Raw genomic sequence first — 8,437 nt, 5'->3', positions numbered from 1 at the left:
ATATGTTTTGATATTTAACTACTTGAAATCTAGATTCCTCATTCACAAATCTTGGATTATAATGCCTCCTTTATAGAGACACCATAAAAATTAAATTATGGTTTTAAAGATTTTTCTCAATCTCTTTTGGAAAGGACTTTATAAGGATAAAGCATTATGGAGATATTATCCTGAGTCAGCCTTGTCCACCTCAAACTACGCATCTTATTGAATTTATAAAATACGTTTTTGGGCTGGTGCTGTGGCTCACTAGGCTAATCCTCCGCCTTGCGGCGCCGGCACATCGGGTTCTAGTCCCGGTCGGGGCGCCGGATTCTGTCCCGGTTGCCCCTCTTCCAGGCCAGCTCTCTGCTGTGGCCAGGGAGTGCAGTGGAGGATGGCCCAAGTGCTTGGGCCCTGCACCCCATGGGAGACCAGGATAAGTACCTGGCTCCGGCCATCGGATCAGCGCGGTGCGCTGGCCGCAGCGTGCCAGCCGTGGCGGCCATTGGAGGGTGAACCAACGGCAAAGGAAGACCTTTCTCTCTGTCTCTCTCACTGTCCACTCTGCCTGTCAAAAAAAAATTTTTAATCCTTCCCCCCACTGGCTAGCCTAGATGCCAGGAGAACCCTAAAACATAACGAACAAAGGTACAAATAAGTGGAAAGTGAGTCAACTCTTGAACCAAATTATAAAAAGTCGTGCCACGAGGCTTTGCTGTGAAATACAGATCAGAGATAAAGATGATGAGCACTTTGAATAATTTTTCAGATGGAAAACATCCCAGTCCAACAACAATGAAGAGTAAGAACAGGTTTTGTGTGTCTTAGACGTGCCAGACAACTGTCCAGCAGGCTGTGAGCACGAGTGCTCAGGCACGCAGCCCTGAAATTATTGAAGATGCTGGGGACCACTTTCCTTTTTTTTTTTTTTTTAAAGATTTATTTATTTATTTGCAAGTCAGAGCTACACAGAGAGAGGAGAGGCAGAGAGAGAGAGAGAGAGAGAGGTCTTCCATCCGATGGTTCACTCCCCAGTTGGCCGCAACAGCCGGAGCTGCGCCGATCCGAAGCCAGGAGCCAGGAGCTTCCTCTGGGTCTCCCACGTGGGTGCAAGGGCCCAAGGACTTGGGCCATCCTCTACCGCTTTCCCATGCCAAAGCAGAGTGCAGGATCGGAAGTGGAACAGCCGGGTCTCGAACCAGCGCCCATATAGGATGCCGGCACTTCAGGCTAGGGCGTTAACCCACTGCGCCACAGCGTCGGCCCCAGGGACCACCTTCCTTTGCTTCATGGGATGACTCCATCAAGATGCATGCGGAGGCTGGGGGAGGGGGATACTGTGGCACAGCAGGTGAAGCCGCCGTCTGTGGCATCCACATCCCATATGGGCACCAGTTCAAGTCCCAGCTGCTGTCTCAGTTCTGATCCAGCTTCCTGCTAATGTCCTTGGGAAAGCAGTGGAGGATGGCCCAAGTTCCTGGGCCCCTGCATCCATAGGGGAGACCCAGAAGAAGCGCCTGGCTTCTGGCTCCTGGCTTTGGATCAGCGCAGCTCTGGCTGTTGTGACCAGCTGAGGAGTGAACCAGTGGATGGATTCTCTCTCCCTCTCTCTCTCTGTAACTGCCTTTTAAATAAATAAATCTTAAAAATGCATTAATCAATGTTTTTTTTTTTTTTAAAGATTTATATATAAAAAAAGATCCATCGGGCCCTGCCACCTTCTCCATGGGGCCGGCCCCCAGACATTCTGTACGGTTGACCCTCCCATCTCACCAGTGGAGGGAGGATTTAAGAAGCGGCATGACCCCCGCCCCCAGTCACCACCCGGAAGCTCTCTTGGGTGTGACTCAGGCTCTGACACTGCTGTGCCCTCCTTCTACTCGCTGTGGGGGACACACTCAGGAGCCTGCAGGCTCCCACGGGCCGTCTTGCTTCCGGTAGCAATGCAGACGGCCCTGATGACTGAAAAGAGGCTCAAGTGAACGGCACAGACTCAAGAGAGTGAAAAGGAAGGGGTAGTTTAGAGGGAGTTCCGCCTTGGCGTGAGGGCTGGGGCTCCATGCCAGACGTGCTGGTGTGGGGGGTGAGAGCCCGCCTCCCTGAGCTGGGGCTCGGCGTCTTAGGTGGGTCACGCGTGCGCACACCTGTGCTGTCGTTAGCGGCATTCACCAACGATGAGCTGACCGACTGTGCCGGTCAGCCAGAGCGGTACTCATTCTCCAGCTGCCAGGGAAAATGGAATGCAAGGTGCTCATCTGGGTGCCAGAAACTCAAAATTTCATAAAATGCATTCCCATGAATTGGATTTGCTGCTTATTTCATCAGCATATCCTGCCTGCCTCTGTTAAGGGGAGCTGACAAAAGTGCACGGAATGTCAGCTGTTTTTTTTTTCCTGGAAACTTCTAGTCTTTTCTGGAGATCCCCATGCTCTTGCTACTCTATCTTTCCTAAAGTCAGCATTTGGCTCTCATGAGATTTGCCCTCACACCCGAACAGGAATAAGCCAAAAAAAAAAAAAAAATCAAAAAGCAGTGGCTGTTCTAGATAAATCTAGATAGATCTGAGAGTTGTCCTAGGCCCTCTGGTTTTCTTCCCAGCTGCCCCATCTCTTGCCCGCAAAGGACCCAGCCCAGTTTTCCAAGATGATGACCATGGCGTGGAAGCTGCAAAGAGCCACAGCCGGGCAGCTCCTTCCTGACTTGCAGATCTGATGACACAAGAGCCCAGCTCCCCGGCTCTGATTAGTTTAACGATTCCGGTCTTCTGATGACTCTAAAGGAAAATGTGTTCCTGAGTGCAAAGGATCGGCCGGGTTTCATCACCTCCCGGTAGCCGGGTGCCCAGGGAGGAGGCTGAGTCCGACTGAAAAATCTCCCTGATGAAGAAAAGGAGTTCAATGTCCTGACACCATTTCTGCCATCCAAGACTCGAGTAAAAAAGCACTATACATGGCACCACGCTCAAAATAAGTGCCCTGAAAATCCCCGGCTCCTGCCTGCCCCACCTGGAAGGACTCTGGACAGCAGGTAGCCGGCTTGGCCTCTTTCTTTCTTACTTTGAATCACTCGATAAAATTGCTCTGGTCGGCCAGATACGAATCAACTCAAAGTACAAACACCAGATATTTTCAAACAAAGGCCAATGACCTGATTTTCTATGGAGAACGGCATGACTTTTATAATTAGAAAAAAGGGAAGTTTAAATAAAAAAAAAACTCAGTAGAGCCTTTCTGATAGCTAAGAACAGTCCAGGGCATACCACTTCCGTAAGGCACGCTCATGGCTCCTTTCCAACCCTGGATAGGGGAGAGGCTTCCCAAGTCCACGGAGGTGATGGAAGAAGGCAGGTACAAGAGTTCTCCAGATCCTCTGCCAACCGCTACATCTGATGACCTTGACGTTGAGGTTGGGAGACTGCTCTAAACCACCAGTGCCCACAGCCGGTTCCCATAGCAATTATGGCGAAACTTGGTCCCTGTGCAGAAGACAGCCCCGGAAAGGGATGCGTGGATGGAATTGTTTCTCAGCTCGGGGCCCCAGTTTCTGTGGTAGAGCCCAGGGTGTTGTGTATGATGGGATGGCTCTGTCTCACACACAGAGCATCACGGTTCTTCTCTGGCTCAGAGGACAAGGCTGAGCCCACTTTGTTCTGCGGACAGCAGCCAGACTGGTGGCCAAAGGTGCAGTGCTGAAGCCACCTCTCGTGGAGACACAGCTCCCCGGGGAGAGTCATCAAAGCCCGTGGTGTACCGTCAGGCCAGAGTGGCGGTGCTTCCAGAGAGAACCCAGGCACAGCTTCTGTAATACTTGCTGTGTGCCACCCCCAGCCACTGGTTTCCTAACCCAGCAGATGCAGATGGGAATGTGAGAAAGGCAGGTGGCAGCTTTGCTCTCCACGGGGCTTCTCCTGGCAATTTAGCAAACAGGATGGCGCGAGTGGTGTTGGTGCTGCATCCTTGGGAAGGAGTTAATGATTCGGGGCAGGGCAGAGCAGTTCTCTTTCTCCTATTTGCTCTATTTACTGTGGCCAGCCCACCCTGATCCCAACAGGGAGCTAGGCTGGATGAGGAGACGTGCCCAACCAGGCACAAATGTGAGTGCAGCATGATTTGGTCATTTATCATGAGTCTGTCCCTCTGTCAAGGTCAGTGTCCAGCCTGCCTCTGCCAGGGGAGCTGAGAAGAATGCATGGCTTTTTTTTCTGGAAACTTCTAGTCTTTTCTGGAGACCCCCATGCTCTTGCTACTCTACCTTTTCTCCAGTCAGCATTTGGATCTCATGGAGAAAGAAGTCAGTGTCTTACTTCCAGTCTACAAAGTTTCCTCCCCTCTCCTTTTTGGTTTTTTAAAATTGTTAGTCTATTTGAAAGGCAGAGTGACAAGGAGAGAGGGAAACACACACACACACACACACACACACACACACCCCACACACCCCACACACCCCACACAGATCTTCCATCCCGTGGGTTCACTCCCCAGATGACTACAATAGCCAGCAGTGGGCCAGGATGAAGCTAGGAGCCAGGAACTCCATCCTGGTCTCCTCCAAGATAGGTGGCAGGGGCCTAAGCACTTGAGCCATCATCCATTGCTTTCCCAGGCACATTAACAGGAAGCTGGATCAGAAGTGGAACAGCCAGGACCCGACTCACCACTATAACATGGGATTTCAGGCATCTTAATCCACTGAGCCACACACTGGCCACATGTCCCTGCCCCTTTCACCTGCAAATATCAAGTTCATATGTCACTCAGCATTACCAGAACCAAAGCTTGACCTCTGCTCCCTGACACAGATCTCCAGGTTCAATGCTGCTGTGTCCCAGCCTGGTGGCCGTGGTGTTGCCCTTGTGGTTCCACGAGGCTGTGTTCCTAACGTGCACTCTGGGAAGGCGCCTGCCCTGCTACCAGAAATAGGCGCTGCCGGCGCTAATGCTGATATCCAGAGTGCTGGACGGAACTGTTTAGTTGCTTCCCTGCAGGGTCTGCCTTCACCTGCTCTTCTATTTCACAGTCCGCTTAGATCCTATCACCACCGACAGACACATGAGCAGGTTCCGCTGCAACCAGGCACGTCGGCAATCCGGGAGGTGGGCTCCCAGAGCTCCCCGGCATGCTGCATTAGGCAGTGGGCCAGTAGGGTTCCCAGCCGAGCGAGCGCTCCACCTCATTAGTTTCTCCCTGTACAGCAAAATGCACGGTCATCTGGGTTACAGCAATCAGGGCAGAATGGCTGGCAATTGGGATGGGACATGCACTAGATTTCAGAGGCCCCAGACAACGCCGTTCTGTGAACTGTGCCGTTTTAAAGTAGGGCTAACGCAGGGAGGGGGGGGAAGTGGTTTATCCAGCTCTGAGGTTTGGGTCCGCGCTCCTTTGTGGTGAAGAGGCATCTGGGAAACGCTCCCAGGTGTCAGGCTCAGATCAGCAGCGGTCTCAGGGAAGCGCTTCCCCCGGCTTAGCAGCACAACATCAAGCGTTCCAGGAACAAGCAGAAAGTGTCCTGTGCTCTGCTACCAATCCTGGTCAGGGCTTTAAAAGTCAGAGAGGATTTGGGAGCAGAGAAATCTCTTGTATCTGTACAGTAAGCAAACTGGGCCCGGGGCCAAGATGTTGACATGTCCGTGGTGTCTGGGCATATGTCGATGGATAAGAGATAAATTGCTTCACAAAGCTATCATTGATCCTGCTAGTCATTCAATTTTCAGCGGCTCATTTGTTTTCTTAATTGGAGAGAAAGCTCAGGAACCAAATGCGCAGATGACGGTCGGGTTTCACGTCCATGAACGCAACCATTGATCTCTATGAATACCTTAGTTCAGCTCAACCCACTGAGTGTCTACTACATTTCAGCCACTATGCTGGGTCTGAGATGGGCCTTGAAACTCCCTGGCTTCTGATTGGTAGGGAAAGGGTACATAGACACGTCAACACATCATTTCAGTCTACAGAGAACCACCATGGAGCAGGGTCGGTATGGTGACGCAGTGAGTAAAGCCACTGCCTGCAAGGCTGGCACCCCATATGCTGCTTCGCTTCCCATCCAGCTCCCTGCTAATGCGCCTGGGAAAAACAGTGACAGATGGCCCAAGTGCTGGGGCCCCTGCCACCCACGTGGGAGATCCATTTGGAGAGTGCACCAGTAGATGAAAGATCTCCCTCTCTCTGCAACTCTGACTTTCAGATGAAAATTTTCTTTAAAGAAATACCATGGAGGGTTGCACCGAGGACTCCATCAGCTCTCACTCTGGTCTGCCATCAGCCCTCAATCAAGTCTTGGTCTTTATCCACAAAGATTCCCCGACACTGGCTGACAAGGTCTGTTTCTGTAGTGGTCCTGCCCTGGCCTGGTTTCACCCCCTACTGGTGGCAGAGCCCCTCACAGCCCCATACTTCACCCCGCTGGGTGGAGCTGGGCATGGATGTTCCAGTTCAGCATTGTCCTCAGCTGGGAGCTTTGGAGCCTGGGGCTGGATGAGGGAATTCTGGAGAAAACTGCAGGGAGGGTGGGAATGCTTCTTTTTTTTTTTTTTCTTTTCTTTTTACAGATTTATTTATTTAGTTATTTGAAAGGCAGAGTTACAGAGAGGTGGGGGGTAGGGTGGGGGGAGAAAGTCTTCCATCTACTGTTTCATTCCCCAGATGGCCTCAGTGGCTGGAGCTGGGCCGATCTGAAGCCAGGAGCCAGGAGCTTCCTCTGGGTCTCCCACATGGGTGCAGGGGCCGAAGCACTTGGGCCATCCTCTATTGCTTTCCCAGGCCATAGCAGAGAGCTGGATTGGAAGTGGAGTAGCCGGGATTTGAACCAGCGTCCATATGGGATGTCGGCACTGCAGGTGGCTGTTTTACCCACTATGCCACTGTGCTGGCCCCAGGAACGCTTCTTGAAACTGCGGGAGAGGTCAATACATCAAGATGAGACACTCCCCCTGCCCCCACTATGCCCCTATGAGCCCATCTCCTTCCCCGATAGAGGGGCCAGCTTTTGTATTCAAATGGACACTTTAAAACCTGAAGGGCCCATGCAACACACTAGAAAAAATTTGCTATTGAGGTTTTCTAAAATATTCTGTGCATCTGTGAGGCCTGACACCTGGCTCTGTGTGTGTGTGTGTGTGTGGACAGGGGGTCTGAGCTCCTTGGTGTTGAGGATGCATTTGTCTCCTGTCCAGGCCAGCTGTGGCTTCCTTTTGCCTCTCCTCAGGGTGGGCGTCCTGCAGAGGTAGCCGCTGGGGTGTGACTCTCCCCTCGGAGGGCCTGGGACATGACCTGGCTCCACACCTGACTCATTGTATGTGGCCGCAGACAGGAGGCCTGTCTCTGCTTGTCCCTCTCCCTCCAACTCTCTTCCCTTCCCCCTTCTCCTTGTATGATTTCTTCCACTGGTCCCGGCGGTGGCCACGCTCGTGCCTGTTTGGCCTCATCCTAGAGGTCACTGAGTGTTTCTTAGGCTTTACCCTCAGCCCGGCAAGCCCATGCTCCACGGGGTGCTGGCCTCATGGAGCTGAGTGTCAGCCCGAGCCTCTTGACTGACCAGCCAGGAACCCAGGCCCAAGTTCATTGGTAAATGGCGTCTCCCAGCCACAGAACTGGTTCAGGAACAGCCACGAAGATTTGAGGGCAAGTTTTCAAGGGCAGTGAGGGGAACGACTTGTCTTTGCTCTGAAGAGGGAATCCCAGGCCTATCTTCAGCCTGGCCCAGCCCTGACTAATGCAGTCATTTAGGGAGTAGACCAGAAGATGGACTCCCCCTCCCCATAAATAAACCAGTAAATCTTAAAAAAAAAATAAAAACTACAATACAATCCAACAATTCCACTTCCAAGAATCTATCTATCCATTAAAATTGAAATCAGGAGGCTGGTGGCCGGCGCTGCGGCTCACTAGGCTAATCCTCTGCCTTGCAGTGCCGGCACACCGGGTTCTAGTCCCAGTCAGGGTGCCGGATTCTGTCCCGGTTGCCCCTCTTCCAGGCCATCTCTCTGCTGTGGCCTGGGAGTGCAGTGGAGGATGGCCCAAGTACTTGGGCCCTGCACCCCATGGGAGACCAGGATAAGCACCTGGCTCCTGCCATCAGATCAGCGCGGTATGCTGGCCGCAGTGCACCAGCCGTGGCAGCCATTGGAGGGTGAACCAACGGCAAAGGAAGACCTTTCTCTCTGTCTCTCTCTCTCTCACTGTCCACTCTGCCTGTCAAAAAAAAAAAAAAAAAAAAAAAAAAATCAGGAGGCTGGTGCTGAGGCCTTAGCACATAAGGCCGCCCCCTGTAGCACCAGCATCCCATACGGGCACCAGTTCAAATCCTGGCTGTTCCAATTCTGATCCAGCTCCCTGCTGATGTGCCTGGGAAAGCAGCAGAAGGTGGCCCAAGTCCTTGGGCCCCTGTACCCATGTAGGGGACCCAGGGGAAGCTCTTGGCTCTTGGTTTCAGCCTGGCCCAGCCTGGCTGTTGT

This window comes from Oryctolagus cuniculus, chromosome 10, assembly GCF_964237555.1.
Source record: "Oryctolagus cuniculus chromosome 10, mOryCun1.1, whole genome shotgun sequence".
NCBI lineage: Eukaryota > Metazoa > Chordata > Mammalia > Lagomorpha > Leporidae > Oryctolagus > Oryctolagus cuniculus.
The sequence above is the reverse complement of the archived record's forward strand: the minus strand, read 5'-3'. Positions refer to the sequence as shown.